Here is a 26,036-nt window from a genome sequence, read left to right as displayed (position 1 = left end):
ATAGCTTTCGGAGGGTCTTTGTGTGTGCTTCAAGGCGACGTAGGTCAAAGAATGACCCGTCCAGACGGTATTAGATATAAATGCCCAGGCTTAGGTCTTTGACGGCATGCATTAGTACCTGAGTGAAGAAAAGGTTCAAAAGTACTGGTGCAAACACTCAGCCCTGCTTAAAGCAGTTGGAGATGTCAAATTTCTCGCCAGGTTCGTCAGCTGAGAGAATCTCTCCAGTTATGTTGTCATGGAAGAGGAGTGTGAGGTTGATGAACTTTGGAGGGCAGCCAAGTTTCCCGAGGATGATCCACAAGGCTATTAAGTATTACCCCCTCTGTAAGCACTGGTTAGTAGTAATATAATTTGTCAGGATTTGACACTTGTATTTATGGTAAGTTATTGTGTGTTTTCTATTTCTCAGCAGCTGGTATATCGTCATGTCCGGATATAGCCAAGCACGCTCTTTTCTCATTTGCTCGGAACTTTCAGACTATACTCGTTCTGCTTCGTATAGTGTCCATCTGGAGATGCCCAGAAGCATCCCGGCGCAGTTTCTTTTCTGATTGGACAGAGGTGATCAGTGGAGATCCGCAGCACTCGGTGTTGGAACCGCTTCTTATCCCATTGTGTATCGATGATTTGACTGAAGGCTTTGATTGCTTTGTGGCAGAGTCTGCCGATCCTGTGATGATAGATGGAAGGGCAGGTAGAGTTGAGGAAGCAGGGAGCTTGCAGCAGGAATACGACAGACTGGAGTAAGTGGCAAAGAATTTGCATAATGAAAATAATGTCGGGACGTGCCCAGTCTTACTCATGGGCTGGATAAATAAAGGCGTGAACTGTAATAACAATGGGGAGAACTTTTAAACAAGAAGAGGTGTAGAGCACCTTTGGAGGATTCCGTACAGGAAAGTTTGCAGAAAGGTGAGGAAACCAAAAGCAATGTTAGCAATTATCTACAGAGGACTGGAATATAAAAGACACTCTTTAGCAACTCATTATTCTGTAAACTCTTCTTGGTTCCGGCCAAGTTTCGTCTTGGTTTTGTTTTTGGTTCGGCGGGTGATGAGCAATGAAGACTCTGGTAGAATCATTCGTAGAATGCTGTCCGGTGAGCGACCCGTTTGTTCGAGATGGATTGCGACCGACTTTTCGATGGTGGTGTGTGCTTTCACGTTGACCGAGAGTCCGGGAGTGAAAAAGAAGTTCAAGATGAGATCCAGTTGGTGCTCATTTGACTTTTAATTAGAATGGGATTTCCTCTTGACTTTCCTCGTTTCTGAACCGTTAGTTATCCTTTATACTTTATTGTCACCAAACAATTGATACGAGAGCGTACAATCAACACAGTGATATTTGTTTCTGCGCTTCGCGCTCCCTGAAGTGAAAATCGAAATAAATATTAACAAAATAAAATAAATAAATTAAGATCATAATTAGAAAATAAGCAGTCTTATCACAGTTGGAAAGAAGCTGTTCCCAAATCTGGCAGTACAAATCTTTTGCTCCTGTACCTTCTCCCAGAGGGAAGTGGGACAATAAGTGTGTTGGCTCGGTGGGGCTGTCCTTGATTATCCTGGCAGCACTGCTCCGACACCGCTTGAAGTGAGTCCAGGGATGGAAGATTTGTTTGTGTGATGTGCTGGGCAATGTTCACTACCTTCTGCAGCTTGTTCCGGTATTGGACAGGACAACTTCCATACCAGGTCGTGAAGCACCCTAGAAGAGCGTTTTCTACGGTGCACCTGTAATGATTAGCGAGGGCTTTAGGGGGCAGGCCAAATTGCTTCAGCTTTCTCAGGAAATAAAGGCGCTGGTGGGCCTTCTTGGCAGTGGACTCTGCTTGGTTAGATCAAGTCAAGTTATTTGTGATATTCACTCCGAGGAACTTAAAGCTTTTGACCTGTTCCACCTGCGTATCATCGGTGTAGCTGGGGTTGTGCGGTCCGCTACTCCTTCTGAAGTCACAGCCAATTCCTTTGACGTGCTGACGTTGAGGGATAGGCTATTGTCTTCGTGCAAAGCCACCAGGTTCTTAATCTCCTCCCTGTACTCAGACTCATCATTACCCAAGATACGGGCTACAATTGTGGTGTCATCAGCAAACTTATATATTGAGTTTGATGGAAACTTGGCTACACAATCATGGGTGTACAGTGAGTACAGCTGAGTACACATCATTGTGAGGCACCGGTGCTCAGAGAGATTGTAGAGGAGCGCATGTCCCATATTTTTACAGCCTGAGTCCTGTCTGTGACGAAGTTGAAGATCCAGCTGCGGATCTGAGTGCTAAGACCCAGGTTCCGCATCTTAGGAATCAGTTTATTCGGGATGATGTAGTCGATGAAAAGGAGCCTTACATATGCGTCTTTTTTCTCCAGGTGTTCTAAGGAGGAATGTAGTGCCAGAGGGATGGCATCTGCCGTTGACCTGTTGCTGCGGTAGGCGAATTACAAAGCGTCGAGGTTGACCGGTAGGTTATGGTTGATGTGTGTCATGAACAATCGTTCGAAGCACTTCATAGCAATTCATGTTAGAGCCACAGGTTGATAGTCATTCAGGCATGCCACCTTGATTTTCTTCGGCACAGGGATTATCGTTTTCTTCTTAACGCATAAGGGGATCTTAGACCAGGGAGCAGTTGAAGATGTCTGCAAACACTCCAGCTAGCTCCCTTGCACAGGCCAGGAAAACCCGTCCTGGGACGGCATCTGGGCCCGTCGCTTTCCTTGGATTTATCTTCAGGAAGATTCTTCTAACGTCTTCGTCGGTGACGATGCATCTTGATGCCACCAGGTCCGGTTCATCCAGATGGGGCGGGACGCTCCTCTTCTGTTCGAATCTTGCGTAGAATACGTTAAGTTCGTCAGGAAGAGAAACGCTACAGTTGTTGATATTCCCAGCCTTTTCTTTGCGGCCAGTGATCTCATTTAGTCCCTGCCATAGTCCACTGGCATCCCTCTGTTTAGCCTAGGCTTCCAACTTGGCACGATATTGCCTCTTGGTGCTCTTAATGGCTTTCCGGAGTTCACGCCTGAATTCCATGTAGCGACTGGTATCTTGCTCCGCCTCACAGTGCCCACCATTCTCATTTTCTTCTTCAGGAATGACTGGCCAAGCTCTTGAGCTGTGATGAAATTGTCACAGGTCACATACAATCCTCTTAGCCCTTCTGTCATCACCAACATTACGTGCAAACCTTGTTTTCTCTCCGGGATCCCCCCAGCTGGCTTCCCAATATAGACTTGCATATTCTAACCATAACTGGAACGTGCATCACAGGCCTCCCATAACTATATTCTATATTTTCCTGGGTTGCCAGGCATTGCACTGGCAGAAAGGACAGCGAACTTCTAATACAAAGAAACGGGTCTTCAAAGACCAACAGGTGCCTGTCTCATTGGGAACCTAGGCAAGTGTGGTGGGAACGCAGGCAGTTCTCACGACAGTGTCAAGGTCCTATTGAACTCTGTCACTCCTGTCCAATAAAAAAATATATATACACAGGCATGGCATGTATAGTTTCATAGTTTTAAGATTCCCTAAAACCGCCTTTTCCACGATTAAACCCACACTGGTGGATCTACAATCCATTTCAATAGATACGGTTCAAATCTGACCCGGAACAGACTCAATGTACAAAAATTTGTAAAACCTGTATAAAAGTAGAAAAAAATAAATATTTTCATCTTTGCGCATTTTGAGTCACTTTAGGGGAATACAACATATCTCGTCTAAATAAATAGCACTTAGGGTGTTTTACTGCTGTTAAATGTCCAGTCGGGTCAAATTTGACCCGAACAGTATGTATGGGTTTAAAGAGGAATGTGAAAGAGGATGAAACATGAATAGGGTAAATATTGTTCCAATAATAACACTTACATCTAGTATCATCGCAATCACTACAAAACAAAATTAAAATTAGCCCTGCAGGTAAAATACTGATATAATATTCAGGAAAGCTGCAACACTAAGCACCTCTGAACACGCCGAATGCTCCGAGCAATTGACAAGCAAGCGGCCGTGTTTGGTTCTGGTTTTATCAGTGGTGCGTTGTGTGCTGTTATCCAGTCTCGATCAAGAACCTGGTGTTTGCGATGTCACAACTGTTCCGAAACCTGAATCAGGAATCCTGAATCCTGAGTCATGTCCCAGGGTGAAGGGGGGGGGGGTGGGTGGGACACAAAAATTCAGCCAGGTCCATCTGTGCCGTTGTCAGGACGGCACCCTTACTTCTTTGGTTCCTGAGAAGGACAAGGAAATTCACCAGGTGCCCATTGACTCTCCCCGAGATTTACAACTTCCTGTGCTTTCATAACGAGCGATTCCGCTGTTTATCATGTTGCAGACACTTTCTCCTGGTAATGGGCAATCGGTTCATCGGTTGTGAGACACAACGAAACAGTGTGAGGAATTTCTTTTTCTCTCTTTATTTTGCAGGACAGCACACCAGAATAGTACGTTTATTTTAGAGATATTGAGTTCGCAGAAACTACATTTAGATCGCATGCTTTACTGCTCCAGAGAATATAACCAGGTGATAAAATACATTGAAACCCCTTTGCTTGTCTTTTTTTTTAAGCGGAAGTTTCAAGGTCACTGAGTAGAATGGGTTACGAAAGTTACGGGTAGAAGTAAGAGAATGGGATGAAGAAAGGATAATGGATTAGTCACGATGTCAGATGAAACTTCCGGTGGGCGCCATTTCAAACCCGAAAACGTCTTGTTAACGATAGAGCACAGACGAGAGTGTTCTTCTTACTCTTACCGGTTGAACGCCTATGTGTGTGCGGTCTCTCCAGAATTCTGTCATGGTTATTATTCTATTAAGAATTTATTGAGTATCTTAGCAAGAAAATGAATCTAGTCGTATATAGAAACGTATATGTATTGATTCCACCCGTTTAGTTTTTTTGCTGTGTAATTTGCAAACCTGTTACAAATTTGTTCCATGAAATAACAGACAACAGACGATTAAAGGGATTATATTTATGTATCTTAACTTCACTACGGGGTTAGTAACGAGGAACAGAAAAAAAGAAAACCTATTTTCATTAAACAGTCAAATATGCACAAGTTGGAGCTAATCTTGAACTTCATTATCACTCGCGTGCTGGTTCCTCGGTCAATGTGTTAGCATACACAACCTTAAAAACGTCGCTCGCAATCCATCTCGAACAAACGGGTCTCCCACTCGAATAAATCCTACGATCTGTTCTCCCGGCGTCTTCTTTCCTCATCTCTCACCGTCTTCCTTCCTCATCTCCCGCCGAACCGAGAAAAAAACAAGACCAACCCTGGTTTCCCCCGCCAAGAAAAGCTGTCCCAATATCTACCGTACCAATTCGATCACACGCGTTAACTTCAACTGTAGCCCAAACATGTTGCCAGCGGAACAGACTGCTTTACCGAACTGCTAAATAAAATACCTAAAAATGTCAGTAAATATATGAGGCATGGAATTGGAGTACTTGATCATCATTGTGCTTTGAATTTTGAACAGAATGACACACAAAATGCTCGCGAAATTCATCAGATCAGACAGCATTTCTTGACATGAATAAGCGCTCGAATTTGCGGGCGGAAACTATTCATTCGGACTTGACAGCAGCAATGTGCGTTTTCTCTCTCCTTAGCTTCAATCAGTTCCCAGAACGTCAACGGCATTTGTAACTAATCATCTTGGTACTGAGCCTAAGCAAAATCCTTTAAAAAGTCCATACCTCTCACCGTTTTAAGACCACAGGAACATAGGACCATACGATATAGAGCCAGAATCAGGGCATTTGGCCCATTGTGTCTGCTCAACCATGACTGATCCTTTACTTCGCTTCTTCACCGCCCACCCCCGGCGTTCTCCCCGTAAAGCTTAACGCTGTCTCCAATCAATAACTTGTATTTGCCTTCCAGGATTCCATTTTGTCAGCCATAGTTTAGTCCCTCCACACCTACATCCAGGATACATCACATGCCCTCCACGTATCCAATAACTTCCAGTTCCCCGGTCCCGACCACTTCATTTTCACTCTGGATGTCCAATCTTTATACACTTCCATTCCCCATCAAGAAGCCATCCGCTACATTCTGGGCAATAGACCTCACCAGTTCTGTAGCACCACCACACTCCTCCGGTATGCGGAACTGGTACTCACAATTAATAACTCCCTTTTGCCTCTTCCCACTTTCTTCAGACCAATAGTGCAGCTATGGGCAATCGCATGGGCCCCAGCTATGCCTGCCTCTTCGTGGGTTATGTGGAACATCCTATGTTCCAAAGCTATACTGGTACTGCGCCCCAACTTTTCCTTCGCAACATTGACGACTACATTGATGCTGCTTCCTGCGGCCATGCTGAGCTCGTGAATTTTATCGACTTTGCCTCTAACTTTCACCCAGCCGTCAAATTAAATTGGTCCATCTCTGACACTTCTCACCCCTTTCCCGATATCTCGGTCTCCACCTCTGGAGACAAACTGTCTACTGACATCTTTTATAAACCCACTGACTCTCATAACTATCTCAACTATACCTCTTCCCAACCTGCCAAATGCAAAAATGTTATTCCTTATTCCCAATTCCTCCGTCTCCGCCGCAGCTGCTCTAGGGATGAGGCTTTCCATTCCAGGACATCTCAAATGTCCTCTTTCTTTAAGGATCGTGGTTTTCCTTCTGCCGTCATCAATAAAGTCCTCACCCGCACCTGCTCCATTTCCCGAACTTCAGCCATTACCACATCCTCCCGTCACCACAACAGGGACCGTGTTCAGCTTGTGCAACCTACCACCCCACCAGCCTCTGGATGCAGCATATTATCCTCCGCAACTTCAGTCACCTTCAACAGGACCCCACCACTAAGAAGATCTTTCCCTCTCTACCCCTCTCCGCTTTTCGCAGGGATCGTTGCCTCTGCGACTACCTGGTCCACATGTCCCTCCTACACCTCCTCTCTTACAACATTCAGGGCCCCAAACAGTCCTTCCAGGAGAGGCATCACTTTACTTGTGAGTCGGTTGGGGTCATCTATTGCATCCGGTGCTCCCGGTGAAGCCTCCTCTAATCGACGCAGTATTGGGGGATCGCTTGGTCGAGCACATCCACTCCGTCCGCAGCAAAAGACAGGATCTCCTGGTTGCCACCCATTTCAACTCTGCTTCACACGCCCCTTCGTATATGTCCATACATAGCCTCCTCTAACGCCATTATGAGTTCAAACACAGGTTAGAGGAACAACACCTCATATGCTGTCTGGGTAGTCTCCAGCCCCTTGGCATGAACATCGAATTCTCCAACTTCCGGTAATTTCCTCCACCCATCCCGGTTTCACTCTGCCTCCTCTTCCAGCTGCCTATCACCTCTCTTATGATTCTGACTTATTCTACTACACATTACTTTCACCTTACATTCCTTCTTTACCTTTTCTGCCAACCCCCTCCCTGCTTCCCCTACCCCACCTTTTGATCTTTCCTCTGATTGTTTTTTTCACCTGGTGGGAAGCCTTCTCCTTCCCACCCCTCCACCCACCTTCTTTACAGGGCCTCTGCCCCCTCCCTCTTCAGTCCTGACGAAGGGTCTCTGCCCGAATCTTTTACTGCTCGTTTCCAAGGATGCTGTCCGACCTGCTGAGTATCTGTGGCTTGTTGTACGTGTTGCCTTGACCCCAGCATCTGCAGTGTACTTGTATTTACCAATAAAACTCTGACTTAAATAAACCCAAGGACATGGTCTTCACAGCAGTATGGGGTAAACAATTCCACAAATTCACCGCCCTCTGGAGAAAGAAAGTTCTCCGCTTCTCTGTTTTATATAGACGCCTTTCTATTCTGTGACTCAGCTGTCTTGTCTCATACACAGAAAACTTGGGAAAGATCCTTTCCACATCCACTCTGCCTAGACGTTTCAACATTCGAAAGGATGAAATGAGATCCCACCTCATTTTCTGAAGCTCCAGCGAATATTGACCCATAACCCGCAAACAGTACTAATATGTGACCCTTTCATCCATTGAATCGTGTTTGTGATTTTTCTGGGCCTTCTCCAATGCCAGCACGTATTTGTTCGACGAGGATCCGAAAACTGTTCACAATTCTCACGCTGGGGCTTCAGCGCCGACTTGTAAATCTTCAGCATCGCATCACTGTTCCTGTATCCTAGACCTCTTGAAATGAATCAACATTACAATTTTTGTTCCATAACTCCGACTCTACCAGCATGTTTATAATTTCGATGTTCTCACAAGGACTCCGAATTTCCTTTGCACCACAAATTGGGGAATTTTCTACAAGATTAGCAAATGATCCGCATATTTCTTTCCACTACCGAAGCGTATGCACATGCATTTACCAACGATATACATTTACTGACCACTTCCTTGCCAATTCTCCTAGTCCGCCTGAGGTCCTCTGCAAACTACGTCTTTGCTCAACAGTACCTGCCCCTGCACCAGTATTTGGAGCATCTGCAAACGTGGAGCATCTACATCATTGACATAGAGCAAAAAGGTTGTCCATACACTACACGTCACAGGCAGCCAACGAGAAACGGATCCATTTACTTCCACTCGATTGTTCCCACCGTTCAAGCAATGATCATGGTATTTCTTGCAATACCATGGACTTTTAATTAGTAATCAACCTCATGTGTGGCAGCTTGTCAAACGTGTTTGGAACTGCCAAATACACAACATCTACTGTACCCCCCTTTATCTATTCTACGTTTATTCTCCTCAAGGAAATACAGCAATTTTGTCACTCAAAACTTTAATAAATTTCTAAGATAGGTAAGTGCCCTGGGCCTGGTGATATCTGCTTAAAACATTGAGAGAGACAGCAGATGAACCTGCTCTCTCCTCGCTTGTTCTCTGTTACCTTATCCTGAACAATTGAATCCAACATCTTCCGAAACGCGAAATTCAGGCTACCAGGTACATAACTCCCTTTCTGTTATCTTTCTCCTTTCCTAAAGAGTGAAGTTACATTTGCAGTTTTTTCTGTCCTCTGGCATCATGCGAGAATCCAATGATTTTAAAAAAACATCATTGCTAATGCCTCCGCAATCTCTACCGCTCACTCTTTATGAACCCTAATGTGGTGTTCATCTAGTCCGGCTGACTTATGTAGTCTTTGGTCTTCCAGCCTTTTGAACACCTTCTCCTTTGTAAGAATAACTGCACCCACTTATGTTCCTTCACACACTACAATATCAGACAAACTGTCAGTATCTACCACAGGGACAACTGATGCAAAATACTCATTTCGTTTAACAGCCGTCTTCATGTCCCGCGTTTATATATTTCCTGCCTCATTTTCTAGCGGTCCTATCTACGCCTCGTTTCTATTTGATTTTCCTTTACTTGAAAATGATTTCAGGACCCACTTTGATATTCTTCACTAGTTCGTTTCATATTTCACCCTTTCCATTCCAATGATTCTGTTAGTTGCTCTGTGTACATTTTCTCTTAATTTCCCATCAGCCTTTTTGTTTTTCTTTACATTTGCCTTCTCTTTTGCTTTTACGTTTTGTCACGATTGTGCTAATTTGTCATTGGAGTATTTATTTGCTCATATAATAAATAAATGAATAAATAAATAAATAAACAAACAAACAAACAGATGGATAAATAAATAAATGAGTGAGTGAATAAGTAAGTAAGTAAATACATAAATATCAATAAATTAGAGAGAGTGCAGAGACGATTTACTAGGATGTTACCTGGGTTTCAGCACTTAAGTTACAGAGAAAGGTTGAACAAGTTAGGTCTCTATTCATTGGAGCGTAGAAGGTTGAGGGGGGATTTGATCGAGGTATTTAAAATTTTGAGAGGGATAGATAGAGTTGCCGTGAATAGGCTGTTTCCATTGAGAGTAGGGGAGATTCAAACGAGAGGACATGGTTTGAGAGTCAGGGGGCAAAAGTTTAAGGGAAACACGAGGGGGTATTTCTTTACTCAGAGAGTGATAGCTGTGTGGAATATGCTTCCTGTAGAAGTAGTAGAGGCCAGTTCAGTTGTGTCATTTAAGGTAAGATTGGATAGGTATATGGACAGGAAAGGAGTGGAGGGTTATGGGCTGAGTGCGGGTAGGTGGGATTAGGTGAGATTAAGAGTTCGGCACAGACTAGGAGGGCCGAGATGGGCTGTTTCCGTGCTGTGATTGTTATATGATTATACGGTTATAAATAAATTGAAAATAAATAAATACTTTTCGAATGCATGTATTCTGCACGTCCCCCTGTTTTACCAGAATCCTGCCGCATATCTGCCCTGCAGACAATTCTGACAGTGTGTCCTTCAAGACCTTTGGCCAAGACCTTGCTCATACTACTACAACTTCCTTTACTCCACTGAAATACTGCGGCGTCAGACTTTAATGTTCCCAATCATATTTGAAAGTGAACTCAACTATATTGTGATCACTGTTTCCTAAAGGTCGGAACGGATGAGGGAGGATATGGTAAAGGTTCATTGATCATCTGCTCCCTAATCACTTCTGATTCATTTCAGATCACCCAATCCAGTAAAGCTGATCCCAAGTCCGCTTTAGGAATAGCTGCAAAAATAAGCCAGCCAACTCGAGCCGCATGTAGAACAATCCCATGTCTGTCAAAACATCGATTCTTATGCACGTATATTTCAGTTTGAAATCTGCGGTCTGGATTCCACCAACTTTCGGGAGGCCTGCAAAAGTCTTCCACAAGGATCCTTTTACACTGACCGTTTCTTAACACAACCCACAATGATTCCAGAGCTTACGATCCTAAGTTACATGTTTTTTTTTTTTACTGAGCTGATGCCATTATTTACCTGCAGAGTCACGGCATCCAATCGAAAGGCATTCCCATTCCTCCGATACAACGCGTAGCCTTGGACATTCAGCTCCAAAATGCGAACAACCATCAGCCACGATTCAGTGATGGCCGCTACATCCTACAATATCAAAGTCTGCAACGGTGAGATAGGTGTGCCTGAGTTATTTGCGGAGAGGACGTAAGTGTCCGAGGCCTGTTTTCTGTGCTCGGTGTCAGATGTGGGAGGTCCTGGAGTCTCCAAGCCTCCCGGACAGCCATATCTGGACCCGGTGTGTTGAGCTGCAGCTCGATGAACTTAGCATGGTCAGGGAGGGCGAGGGGTCGATAGAATGGTGTTATAGGCAGGTGGTCTCACCGGGGCCACGGAAGACAGACAAGTGGGCACAGTCAGGAGAGGAAAGATGTAGAGTCAGGTACTAGAGAGTACTCCTATTGTGGTACCTTTTCACAATAAGTACTCATGTCTGATTACTGCTGGGGGAGGGGGCGCCTATCGGGGGGATACAACAGTGTCCGTGCTTCTGGCACAGAGACCGGCTCTGTAGCTCAGAAAGATAGGGAAAGGAACGGGAAGGCATTAATGATTAGGGGCCGTATAGTCAGGGGTCGGAATGGCGATTCTGTGGACGCAGAAAAGAAACTCGGATGGTAGTTTGTCGACCTGTGTCCGGGATGTTTCAGAACGTGTCCAAGAGACTGGAGGGAGAACAGCCGGAGGTCGTGGTACATACTGCTACCAATGACATAGTTAGCAAAAGGGAAGAGGTTTCGATTAAAGAATACAGTGTGTGGGGATGTAATTGAGATGCAGGGGCATAAAGGTAGTAATCTCGGGATTACTGCCTCTACCATGCGACACTGAGTACGGGAGTAGAATGAGGTGGACGACAAATGCGTGGCTGAATATTTGGAGTAGGGGACAAGGAATCAGATTTCTGGATCATTGAGACCTTCTTTGGGATACGTGGGAACAGAACAAACAGGACGGTTTACACTTGAATCCCAGGAGGACAAATATCCTGGTGTGGGGATTTGCCAAGGTTAATGGGGAGAATTTCGACTAGAATTGTTGAGGGGCGGAACCTGAACTGAAGAGACTGAAGAAGAGGAGGTTGGCTCACAAATAGAGACAGCTACGGAGTCTCTGTGGATGGAGGTGAGGAAAAGGATTGGTGAATATCTTTACTGGGTGTTTTGATAGGCGGCCGAATAGTAACAGGGATAACGAGACAGAGATAGGGGAAGGAGATCTTGAAAAGGTGTAATAATAACAGCGTTGTCCTGATGGGAGATTTTAGTTTCCCAAATATCGATTGCAATCTGCCCAGAGCGGGGGTTTAGATGGGTAAGGTTTGGTAGTTGTGTTCATGAAGGTTTCTTGACAAAATATGCAGATAAACCTACAAGAGGGGAGACTGTACTCGGTTCGGTATTGCTAAATGGTCCTGCTCCGGTATCAAGTCTCTCAGCGGGAGAGCATTTTGGAGATATGATCATAATTCTATTTCCTTTACAATAGAGAAGATGGCGCTAGGACGACAGCGCGGCGGCCACTCCAGGAATGAACATCTGTTATCTGTTAAGTCAGATGCCGTGCACAATCCTGATTTGATGGGGACGGACGTCAGAAGCGCGGAGGATCATCTGGTGAAACTTCTGACATGCCTGTTTCGCTGCCGCTGCTACTGTGCGAAGGGAAAATCTCCGGACAGGAAGTCCCCGAATCCTCGGCTTTCCTTGTTGCTTGGCGGCCGGGACCGAGGTCGAAGCACACGTTAGAGATAGTGCTCAGTGTCGGAGAGCTGGTTGGAGGCTCGAAGTTTTTCGGCCGGACTCAGAGTTGGCTGTGGTCGGATGCTTCAAGGGGCTACAGCGGGAAGTTTTGCAGTGCTGGAGGTTCATGGCAGGAAGAGTTTTTCTTCCTTCGACCGTTTACGTGAGATGAATGGCTATCGAGGACTTTGAGAGTTATTTTTTCTACCTTGTCCATAGTCTGCCCGTATCAAATTACGATATTGCTTTGCACTGTTGTAAATATGTTATAATTATATGTTTTTTTGTCAGTTAGTCTTGGTCTGTCTTGTGTTTCTGTGATATCAGACTGGAGGAACATTGTATCATTTCTTAATGCATGCATTACTTTATGACAATAAACGAGGGCTGAGTGTCCTCATAATCTAATCTACAAACTGTAAATAGCATTGCAGAGAGTTAGGAACAGACAAGTTAGAAAAAGAGTTTAAATGGTGTAAGAGGAATTGTGTGGCTATCAGATACGAGATTCGAAGCTTGAATTTGGAACAGATTGTTTTAGGGAAATATATGGCCGGAATGTGGCAAATGTTCAGGGTATAACTTTGTCCCCTTCTGCATATGTACGTTCCAATGAGACAGGGGAGTTATGGTGGGGTACAGGAACCGTAGTGTGCAAAGGCTGTAGTAAAGCCAGTCAAGACAAAATACAAAAGGCTTACAAAATGTTCAGAGTGAGATAGGTAATGTTAGGGATCTAGTAGATTGTACGACTAACAGGAAGGAGCCTAAGAAGGAAATTAGGAGAGCCAGAAGGGATCATGAGAAGGCCTTGGCGGGCAGCATGATAGAAAACCCCAAGGCTTTCTACCAGTATGTAACAGCAAGAGGATAGAATGTGAAAGAATATGACCTATCACATGTGACAATGGAAAAGTATGTATGGATCCAGCGAAATAACAGAGGTACATAATGAATTATTTACTACAGTATTCACCATAGAAAGGAATCTTGGTGTCTGTAGTGATGACTTGAAGCAAACTGCAGATGCTTGAGCATCTACATATTAAGAACAGGATGTTCTGGAGCTATTGTAAACATCAAGTTGGATAGGTCATCGAGACCGGGTGGCATGTACCCCAGGTAACTGCTGGAGGCGAGGGAGGAGATTGCTGAGCCTCTGACGGTGATCTTTGCATCGTCAATCGGGAAGGCAGAGGTTCCGGAGGATTGGCGGTTTGCAGATGTTGTTACTTTATTCACGAAAGGGAGTGGAGATACCTCAGGAAATTACAAGTCAGTGAGTCTTATTTCGGTAGTTGGTACGTTGAAGAAGACGATCGTGAGATGCAGGATTTATGAACAGTTGGATAGGTATAATATGATTAGGAATGGTCAGTATGGCTTTGACAAGGGCAGGTTATGCCTTACGAGATTGGATTTTTTGAGGATATGACTAAACATGAAGGTGAAGGAAGAACAGTAGATGTAGTGTATATGGATTTCATCAAGGTATTTAATAAGGTACCCCATGCAAGGCTTTTTGAGAAAGTATGGAGGCATTGGATCCAAGGGGGCTTTGCTTTGTGGATCCACAACTGGCTTGCTCACAGAGGGGAAAAAAATGGTTGCAGAGGGGTCATATACTGCGTGTATGTCAGTGATCAGTGGTAGGCCTCAGTGATCTGTTCTGGGACCCTTATTCTTCGTGATTTTTATAAATATCCTGGATGGTGTACTGGGCGGATGGATTAGTAAATTTTCTTATGAAAAATTGGTTCGTGGTGACAAATTGTGGATAGTGTGCAGGGCTGTCAGAGGTTACTATCGGAGATTCATACGATGGAAAACTGGGCAGAGAATTGGCAGATGGAGTTCAATACAGATATGTGTGAAGTGGTTCGTTTTGTTAGGTCAAATATAACGAGAAAATATGGTATTATCGGTAAGACTTGGCAGAGGGATACTGGGGTCCGAGTCGATAGGACGCTCAAAGCAGCTGCGCTCGTTGACTGTGGTCAAGAAGGCATACTGTGCTTTCGCCTTCAACAGTCTTGGGATTGTGTTTAAGAGACGAGAGGTACCGTCGCAGCTAGATAGGACCCTTTTCAGACCCTACTTAATGTACTGTGTTCACATCTGGTCACCTCACTACAGGAAGGACGTGGAAACCATAGAAAGGTTGTAGAGCAGATTTACAGGTATGTAGCCTGGATTGGGGAGCATACCTTACTGGAACAGGAATTTTCGCCTTGGAGCAACGGAGGATAAGTGTTGATCTTATGGAGCTATATAAGATGATGAGAGGCATTGATCATCTGAATATTCAGAGGCTTTATCGCAGGGTTGAAATCTCATTCACGAGAGGGCACAGCTTAAAGCTGCTGGAAGGAGATACAGAGGAGATGACAGGTTACGTTTACCACGCAGAGATTGGTGAGTGCGGGGAATAGGCTGCCAGTGACAGTGGTGAAGACGGATACGATTGCGTCTTTTTAAGGGACTCCCGGATAGGCACATGGAGCTTAAAACATATAGAGGCCTATCGGTAACACGAGGTAATTTATAAAGTAAGTATATGCTCGGCACAGCAGTGTGTTCCGAATTTCCTGCAATTTGTTGTAGATTTTCTGTGTTTCTATAATTGCTAACTGAGTTTTTCTGCTTGTAAAATGAGCATATCCTTCCATTCTCCTCACAGGCACATGTCTGTCTCGGCTTACATGTCCTTGTGCCTCGACCACCACAACATGAAGGGCATCCCATGTACCCACTGCTCTCCGTGAAAGTGTCTTGCCCTTTAGAGTGCATTTGAAAGCCCCGCATAAGAATTACCCGGTACTAAGTAAATGTTTGTAAATAAATGTTTTTGATGTCATCTGCAAAGAGTATTAATCAGTCTATTTGCAGACAACTGAATCAGTTATATGTATCACAAACGCCGGAAAGTCTCCATATCGGAAATTAATTGTGGACTGTTCTTTAGGCGTTGTGATTAATATGCGATTCCTGGCATACAACATAAAATCTCTGCATCACAATCTGCCACCTGCTGGCAGCATACAAATCTACGTTTGTTTTTACAGATAATTGAATCAAACAGCAGCGTTACTGAATTACCTGTCCACGAACAGTTGACTCGACTGCTATATACACCCAGTGTTCAGCTTTTCTGTGAACTGTCACTTAAAAACGCCGAGAGAATGAGACTGACTTTTAGATACTGCTGTATTTCTGCTGACTATAAAAATTGCTCCACAGTATTGCTATGGTGAGACAGCAGGCGTTATTTGATGGACAACGCCACCTCTCTCACCTTTGCAATAGAACAACTTTTAAAGTGGTTTACATTTTTTGTACTGCAGCTAGTTTCTGAATATGCAAGGACACTGAGACACACAATCACACCCAATCGGGGTCAAGATGGATTCGAGCAATGGAACACACCAGTGAGTCGGTCGCTGGTTTAAATTTTCAGTAGACCAAATGGGTGAGTTGAGATCGATGCAGAGTATTAATGAATGACTCTCAATAGCTGCCGGAACTGGAAGAAGTTTGCAGAGAAGAGAGGATGGGAACATTTGAAACAGAAGAAACCCAGTGACAAAGAAATCTCTGTTTCGACTGTGTCCTCAAGTAGCCCGTGAGGGTGAGTTTTTTTTTTCATTCGGGTACGAAAGTTGGTTTGCCTCAGAGTTAATCGGCAGGAGAGGGTTCTCTGGTGAGGGGACGAGCTTTGTGAGTAACAAGTGTATTTACCCTTTGTCTGGTTGCGATAGTTCACGGAAGAAACGAACCACTGCGGCAAATCACTGCTGGAGTTATTTCGCAGAGCGTGGAACTGGATAAGTGGCCATCACGTGTGTGTGTGATTGGAGTAATCTGGTGGAATCTACCGGTGTATCGACCCTTGCCTGGGTGGTGGCTCCTTGACGATGATCCCCCCTGTGATTAGCTACTGTTAGTGATGTTTCGTGTGAGGATTCAGAGGACCACGGGAAGATCGACGACACCTGTTGCTTGATTAAAAATATACCTCTACACAAATTTCGTACATACCATCGAAAGACTGTAACTCTTGCCACCTGAGCTTGAATATATTTGGGAACTTTTTTTTCTTTCACACCTATATATGCATACTACGGCTAACCCTTGGTTTACCTGTCTTACGTTACTATATTACGTAGATACTAATAAAATAGTGTTTATTAACAGCAGAACCAGACTCCAGGTGTGTTCTATTGATGCTGAAAGTTTTACAGCGTTGCGTGTACGTAAGAGGTACTTTCCCTAGGATTACATGTACGTAACACGACAAAGCTGATCATCCTTCTAATACCTCGACATAAACCATTTTTGTTCTCTCCAATTTATCTATGTACCTAAAAATATTCATTACTCTCGTATGTCTCTATCGTTCGAGACCCAACTGACTGTTGTATTCGTATGACAAAGTTGTCGTTTCTCGTGCCACATTTCCAACCTTACTTTTACCAAGCTCCTTCAACATCGACAACTGCATCACGTTTGTGTCGTCTGCAAGAGTATTTATGAGTCACGCCCGTTTTCACCCAAGTCAAATGCCGAACCATTTCCAACAATTCTCACATGCAGAATGGCTGCCCTCCACCACTATCCTTTCTACTCTATTTGAAGCCATGTGATCCAAATCGGTCTCGTGCCTCAGCCAACCGGAACGAGCCTTTCGCTTAAGAGAGACCCCGATGATCTTCTCAGCTGACCTCACTATCGCTGCAGGGTCTTGTGATCCCGGATGGTGCATTTTCCGAACCAGGCAGTGATGCAGCTGCTCACGATGCTCTCAATACAACCCCTGAAGAATGTGATGAGGATGGAGGAGGGAGAAGGGCTTTCCTCAGCCTTCAGAGAATGTAGACACGTTCCTGACTTTCTTTACTATGCAGCTGGTGTCGAGGGATCAGGTGAAATTCTCCGCCAGATGAACATCAAGAAATTTTGTGCTCTTAACGATCTCAACCGATGGGCCGTCGATGTTCTTCGGGGAGTAGTCGCCCCGTGCCCTCCTGAAATCAACAACCATCTCTTTTGCTTTGTTCACATTCAGAGACAGGTTGTTGGCTCTGGACACGCACCTCCTCTCTATATGTCGACCCCTCGTTCTTGCTAATGAGACCCACCACGGTCGTGTGATCGGCGAACTTGATGATGTGGTTCGAGCTGTGTGTTGCAGCACAGCCGTGGGTCAGCAGAGTGAATAGCAGTGGACTGAGCACACAAACCTCGGGGTCCCTGGGCTCAGTCTGATGGTGTTTGTGATGCTGCCTCCGAACCGGGCTGACTGAGGTTTCCCAGTCAAGACGTCTAATATCTAGTTGCAGAGGGAGGTGTTCAGGCCCAGTCAGCTCAACTTTCCAACCGATTTCTGAGGGATGATTGTGTTGAATGCAGAACAGAAGTCTACGAACAACATTCGAAAGTAAGTGTCTTTTCTGTCCAGGTGGGTTAGGGCCAGGTGGAGCGTGTCCAAGAATTTCTTTAATTTCCAAGAGGCTTTGCGGTGGGGATTGCTGCAAGTCGTTTTACTAGTGCGAGTTATTAAATTATTCCTGCGCTGGAAGACAGATCTCCAAAGAACTCCGCGGGAAGCGAAGACCTGCAATCTGTTCATGGTAACCAATTTTTCTGAACGGCTCAAAGACATGCCCTCTTGGGAACAATAGCCCTCGCAAGTGGAAAGAGATGGAACTACATCGGGCGCAGCTGAGCAGGTAATCGGACCGCACGGAATACCCGCAGGACAGAAGGGTCGTATTGCGATGGTGATGTCGAGGCTTCGCATTCCAATAAGGGGAGAATCAACCACAAGGGGGAACTGATGGAGACATTACAGGGTGCACGGAGAAGTGGAAGGGGGAACTGATGGAGACATTACAGGGTGCACGGAGAAGTGGAGGGTTGCAGCTATTCAGGACGTCCGCAGCCCCAATAGAACTGCACATGCCATTCACGAAATTAAATATTTACGGGACTCAGTGAGGAATAATGCTCTCCTGACAACGCCGAGTGAACTTTCTTATTTGACGGAAGGGAGTTTTCACAGTCTCCTTGAACTGCATCCTGAACCTCGTCTGGACCACGGCGTACAGGGCTGTGTTTGTGCAGCAACTCAGGAGTTGAAGCATGTAGCCCAGTTCCAGCAGAGAATCCAGGGGATCAGATTTAATGTAAATATACAAGTTATCCCATACGGAATACACCGTCAGCAGCGCCCACAGCAGAATGAAATTCCCCGACATCACCAGCAGTAACAGGAGAGATTGCTGCGGTTCTTCATCTCCGGGTCGGCGGGCGTCTCGCCATCGCGCGAACCACGGAGTCTTCTCCGGGCTCGGCTGGCTACTAAGACGTGCCTGATGGTTAAACTGTTGAGCAGGAGAATCAGGACAAAGGGGAGTATTGGAGTAATGAAGAAATGAATGAATTGAAACGTTACCAACTGATTTCCGGAAAAGAAACGGCGACTAACCAAACAGAGGAAGGACATAATTAATACCGAATATTTTCCATCGAGCATAAAATACCAGAAAATATTCTTTACGCCGCTCAGCAGAGTCACTGTCCCCAGAACCAGAGCCGCCGCTCTCCCGGTGCAGTAATTTATTTTCAGCTGCTGGAAACAAATGGCGACAAATCGATCAAAGGTGAAAGCGACGGTCAACCAGACAGAACAGTCCGTGGCGGCGTTGAGTATGACGGCGTGAATATTACACACGGGAACACGAAAACTCCAGTAGAAATCCTCCCATGACATATAACTCAACGGAATCTTGCTCAATACCAGATCGAAGAGAACGACGAGTTGATCTGCTGCTACCATGGCAACCAGGTACCTTGTGACACCTTTGGAGAGACCGCACTTACCCCGCGATAGGATGACGATTGCCACCACGTTCACTGTGCGTAGGGAAATAAAGACCATTAACACACAATCGGAATGAAATATTCTCTGAAAACAAATGCTTTAGTCGGTAGCATTTTCAAGAGCAGAGATGGACATGGAATCAATGTATCTACTAAGGACATTATTAAATCGGTAGTGAGCTTAATGTATCTGAGAAGTTCGAAGAATGAGGAGAACTTCATTGAAACCTATCGAATATTGCAAGGCCGACATATCGTTGACGTGGAGAGGCTGGTTTCTGTAGTGTTGGAGTCTGAAACTAGAAGATAAGGATTTACAAGACATCACTTTAGAACTGAGTTGGATGGAAATTTGTTTAGACCTAGGCTGGAGAATATGTTGAATTCCTGGCCACAGTCGGCTATGGGAGTCAGTTCGTTTGAACAGTTTGTAGCGGAGAGTGTTATGAATTTGATTCTTCGGGGCTTCAATGGATATGGACAATGGGGGCGGGAATGTAGTTCAGAGGGATAATAAATCAGCTATGATGGAATGGCGGAGAAACCTAGGTGCTCGAACGACGGTTCTGAAAACGGGATGCGATAAAGAACTGATTACTGACTAAATGCCAAGTATCACGCACCAGAAATTCAAATTCCTTCAACAATAAACAAGAGAGAACATTAGAGCAGAAGAGCTGAAGAAATAGTAGCTGGAATAGTCCCTCTGTTCGGACTGGCATGCTCCGCCATTGAAGATAATCATGGTTGAGCTGACCATGAGCATATCTCCAGCTGCCTGTTTTTTTTTTCCGCCAAAGCCTGTAATTCCCTTACTACACAAACATCAATCCAAACTTTTATGAAAGATATTTACTGAGGTAGAGTCCATTTCTTCATTGGACAGAGAATTTCACAGATTCACCACTCTCTGGGAAAAGCAGTTCTTCCACATCTCCGTCCTAAATTCACTCCCCACAAGCTTCAGTCTATGTCCCCTAATTCTAGTCTCACCTACCACTGGAAAAAACTTTCCTGTTCCTGCCTTATCTTTCCCTTTCGTATTTTCAAATAAAGATCGTCTCTGATACTTCTGAATTCCAATGCCTGCAGTTGGACCCGACACAATCTCTCCTTATAGTCTCGGCACCTCATGTCTGGAATCAAAATGGGGAAACGACTTCAAAGCCAGTAAATCCCTCCTCAAGGCAGCTTAACAGACCTGTACGCAGTATTCCAGCTGCCGCCTCAACAGTACCTCGCGCATTTGCAGCATAACCTCCATGTTCATAAATTCACCCCTCTAGCAATAAAGGCCAATGACCCATTTGCCTCCTTGTTGGCCTGCTGCTGCTCCAAACCAACCTTTTCTGATTGAAGAACAAACACTCTACACTGCCTTCACACGGCAGCATACAGCAATCGTTTACCAGTTAATAATATTCTGTTTTTCCATTTGTCGTTCCCAAGTCAATGACTTCGCCTTCAGCAACATTGTGTTCCGTCCACCTGGATGCTAAACAATCGATATACGTCTGAGGCTCCCAGATTCCACCACACGATTTGTGTAGGGGATGATCATGGTAGTAATGATGCTCACGTGACTTCATTCTCTTTAACAGGTGGGGCTTTAGGTGTTTACTTCTTTATCCATTCATTCATCCATTCGTTCCAGCGATGTAGTCCCGTCCAACAAAATTCGAGAGAGCTGAATTATCCAACCATGTCCTAATTGGACTGTAGAACATAAAGTAACGTATGCTTCACATAGCGTGCAGATGTAACTTTACAGAATACTGTCTAGATTTTAGGGCACTTACAGTAGGGAGAGGTTCTGAGAGCTCGAACATGCTTGGCTGCGAGTGAAGGTGCATGAGAGGTCACTTGGTGGCAGTGCTTGAGATGAGAAGAGACACAGATAATGTTTGTCTGACAGGTAAGTAACCGGGACGCAGACAGCCCCAAAGCTGGAGAGAGAACGTCCGTTATTCCCTCAGGCGGTATTGCTGATACGGTATCGTTTTGAGAGACCTGCCATACAATTAGCGCGTCGTTAGAGGACAAGTATGGAAGAGAAAATGATTGATAGTTTTCAACGTTAATCACGAGGAAGAGACGAGGCACTTACCAGGGACAGCTACAATGGCGAGTACAGGATAGTAAACCATTTTGACGGTCTCAAGCGCCGGATGGATTTGAGTGCCCAACGGCACCATTTTAGGATTCTTATCCAGATATGGATACCCCCAGAAAATATTCGTTACAGATCCCGCAGCGTTCCGCGATGCACTTTGCAGATTCATTGCTGGAATACTAAAGGTTCTCGTGTTCCCGATCCAGCCTCTGTCCTCTCTACCTGGAGCCGCTGGTCTCGGATAGCGCAGAGTGACGGCTTTGATTGAGACTAGCGTTGAGAGGGAGACATATTAATAGACCTGGTAACCAGCAGCCACACCTCCGCGGTGACGTCATCAATCCCCACGGACACTCCCTGCATTAAGTTCTACGGAATGACAGGTGAAGTTAACCATTTGCTTGCAGACACTCAGAGAAGCGATACAAAAGCAGATTGTATGTGTATCTAATAATCCGAGCAGTCGGCTCTCCACGGATGCGTGCCCTGTCTGTAAATTGGCACAAAATTGACAATCTTATTGACACAGAGCTAGACATTGATATACAACAAGTCAGGAAAGGAAGGTGCACGTAGGAAATCAAAAACAAAAACAAACAAACAAACAATAATGATGATATAAACAGATTAAAAAATGAATATTGCTCAGATAGTTCTTAAAAAGTAGAGTTGCATAGGTTGATTGACAATGATATCGAGTTAGATTATTCCAAAATAATGATTTTCGGATATAAAAAGAGCTTCGAATCACCGGCTAATCGGGACATCTGGTAATTTCGGAGTCAGCACGGGTATAAGAAGAGACAGCGGATCGTAACTGTGAAAAAGAGCTTTGACCAGCGTCCAGGCGGCGTTTGCGGTTGATCAGCAGGAGTAAGGCAGGGTCAAATGCAGTAGCCATCGTCTGAATGGGCGGTCAAACAGGTCATCTTCAGGATTCTGCTTACTGAGCCGTCATCTCAGGGAAACTACAGTCAAAGAAGGCAAAGAAAAGGAAAAAAATAAACCAAAAGCAAAAAACAAAAGACACTTAACTGAGTCTTATTTTCCTTCCCTTCTTTATATCTGATCAGATAGGATAACAGAATGCCAGGCAGGATAGTTGAATGCTCCTCTTGCGGGATCTGGGAAGACATAGAGAACTCCGATAAACCTGACTACAACGGCTGCGGGAGCTGCGTTCAGCTGGATCTGCTGACAATCCGCGTTGATGAGTTGGGGGTGGAACTGGACGAGTTCCAGATCGTTCGGGAGGCTGAAGTGGTGTTCGAAAAGACATTTCGAGACGGAGTTACACCCAGTACGCAGGCAACAGGGGAGTGTTTGACAGTCAAGAGGGAGAAATGGCTGAAGGGGCCAGGGCAGAGTTCCCATGTGGTCATCTCCTGCAACATATGGGATACCGTCGCTGATTTTCGGGGCGGGATATTCACCTAACAGTGTTCAGTCACAGTGTTGGACTCACAAGCCCTTAGATTGTCTCTGTGACACAGAATGGAAGTTGGCGTTGAGTGGTGTACTTGAGTGTATGTTGGTGTGGGGGGCAGAGTGAAAGTCACTCTGTGGTGATAGGATATTCGTTAGTGGTGTGGACAGGGAGATCTACGGCGACAACGTTAGCGATATCTCAGATCGAGTCCTCAGTATTCTGAAATGGGTATGTGAGCAGCTAGAAATCGCTGGCCATTGAGTTACCAATGACATGGGTACTATGAGTGACGAAGCACTGTACTGCCAGTTCCGGGAGTTAACAGTTAAGTTAAATGGCAGGACCCTCCTGGATATGCTTCTCGTGCAACGTGATTACGAGGACGGAAGCAGGACGAATATACAGATTAATAGCTTGCTAAAGATTTTCTTTAATATCCAATTTCTCTGGAAATGGTTGCAAACATTGCATTTGGCTTCCCCATCGTTCTGCAAATATTCGGACAGGGAATCTTCCCAAAAGGCTCTGCACCTCTGCTTGTTTCAATGTTTGCTAAGATTTGTTAAGATCTTTGTTAAGATTGTCCAGGCCTATAGAGAGTATACAGTTCGTACATGGTGAAGGAGCTGTTTTTATATACCAGTCCTATAAAAATGGATTGGAACATGCATTTGGCTCCCTCACCACTGACTCAATCTGCAGATTTTCCTGTGTAATTGCAACTCTGATTTTTCAATACAAATGTTCTTCCCAATCACGAAATACTCCACGCCTTTATTCCCTCTGCCAAAGAGTAAGAGTCGGCACTTACCTACGTTATATTCCTTCATAATTTTTTGCCTCTTCTCCGGTCTGTCTAGTTCCTTCTGTAAGCACCTTGCTTCCTCAACACTACCTGCACTTCCATCTACCTTCACATGGGTATCAAACCCCGTCACATAACAATCAAATCCTTCATCTAAATCATTGACGTGCAAAATGATAAGAAGCGGTCCCAACACCGATTGCTCTGGAACTCCACTGATCTCCGCATGTAATGTTATGGACAACTCCAGAATTCCACAATGTTAAACACCACCTGGATAGTTTGAAAGATCTGAACGAATGAGAAATGAGCGTGATTGGCTATGTCCGGACATGAGGTTTCACCAGCTGCTGCGAAACAGAAAAGGTACAGAAACTTACTATCAATACAAGTGTCAAATGTCAACAAATTATATGACTGCCGAGCAGTAATTACAGATCGGACAATCCATAAGAACCTTCCGGATATCGTAACACGGGATAGACAAAGAACAACAACTTATTCGATAGATAGTCATTGCAAGCACTGAAAACGTCAAGAAATCAATGCCTTAAAATACCACAATATGCTGAATTAACCCTTACGTACAATTGGTGTGTATTCCAGCTACTGTCGGGAAGCCTGCAAGTACCTCCAATGAGGATCCTTTTACCCTGTCAGTTTATTAACCCCACCCACAGTGAATCCACAGCTGAAGAACCTATGTCACATCATTTTACTAAGCTGATGCCATTCTTTACCTGCAGAGCCACGACATCCAATCTAAAGACTTTCCATTTCCTCCGATACATCCTGTAGCCTTGGACATTCAAATCCGAAATGCGAACAAACTTCAGCACGGTTCAGTGTTGGCCGCAGCATCCTACAATCTGACAGTCTGCAACGGTGAGGTAGGTTTGCCCATGTTAGTTGCGGAAAGGATGTATGAGTTTGATGCCCGTTTTCTGTGCTCGGTGTCTGATCTGGGATGTCCTCGAGTCTTCCAGCCTCCCGGACGGCCATATCTGGATGTCGAGCAGCATCTCAATTACCTTCGTATGGTCAGGGAGAGAAAGGAGGGCATAGAAAGGAGTTATAGGCAGGAGGTCCCTCCTAGGCCACGGGAGACAGACAAGTGGGTCATAGTCAGGAGAGGGAAGGGAAAGTGTCAGCTACTAGAGAGTACCCCTATTCTGGTACCGCTTGACAATAAGTACTCCTGTTTGAGTACTGCTTGTGTGTGGGGGGGGTGTCATCCTACATGGGGAAGGTACAGTGGCAGTGCCTCTGGCACGGAATTACGATCTCTCGTTCAGCAGGGTAAGGAAAGGAAGGGGAAGGCAATAGTAATAGGGGACTCTATATTTAGGGGTCGGACAGATGATTTCATGGACACAGGAAGGGAACTCGGATGGTAGTTTGCCTCCCAGGTGCCAGTTTCCAGGATGATTGAGATCGTTTCCAAGATCTCCTGCAGTGGGAGGGAGAACAGCCTGTGGTCGTGGCACATTTTGATAACAATGACATTGGTAGAAAAAGGGAATACGTCCTGAAAAAAAAGACTGCAGGGAGTCAGGAAGGAAGTTGAGAAGTAGAACCTCAAAGTTAGTCATCTCGGGATTACTGTCTTGCCATGTGACAGTGAGTATAGGAATAGAATGATGTGGAGGATAAATGCGTTGCTGACGGATTTGAGCAGGGGGCAGGGATTCAGATTTCTGGATCATTGGGATCTCTTTTGAGGCAGGTGTGACACATTCAAAAAGGACGGGTTGAAGTTGAATCCCAAGTGGACCAATATCCTGGTGTGGCCGTTGTCTCAAGCTACTGGGGACAGTTTCAACTAGAATTGTTGCGGGGTGGGAACCGAGCTGAACAGACTGAAGAAGAGGAGGTTGTTTCGCAAATAGAGAAAGCTTGTCGAGAGTACGAGAGGGGGCATAAGCAGGTGTAAGAGAAGGAACGCGCTCAGTCCGACGGTTTAAGACTGTCTAGTTGAACGCAAGGAGTATTGTTAACAAAGCGGATAAGCTATGAGCTTCGATCAGTACTCGGAGCTATGAAGTGATGGCCATCACAGGGACGTGGCTGGCTCAGGGACAGGGAGGGAGGCAAAAGAGGGGGGAACGTGGCACTGTTGTTCAGAGAGTGGATCACGGCTGCAGAAAAGGTGGACATCATGGTGGGATTGTCTACTGAGTTTCTCAGTGTGGAGGGTAGGAACACGACGGGTCAATAACTTTACTGAGTCTGTTTTTAAC

The sequence above is a fragment of the Hemitrygon akajei genome, unplaced genomic scaffold (genome assembly GCF_048418815.1).
Source record: "Hemitrygon akajei unplaced genomic scaffold, sHemAka1.3 Scf000051, whole genome shotgun sequence".
NCBI classification, from domain to species: domain Eukaryota; kingdom Metazoa; phylum Chordata; class Chondrichthyes; order Myliobatiformes; family Dasyatidae; genus Hemitrygon; species Hemitrygon akajei.
Note: the sequence above shows the minus strand (reverse complement) of the source record.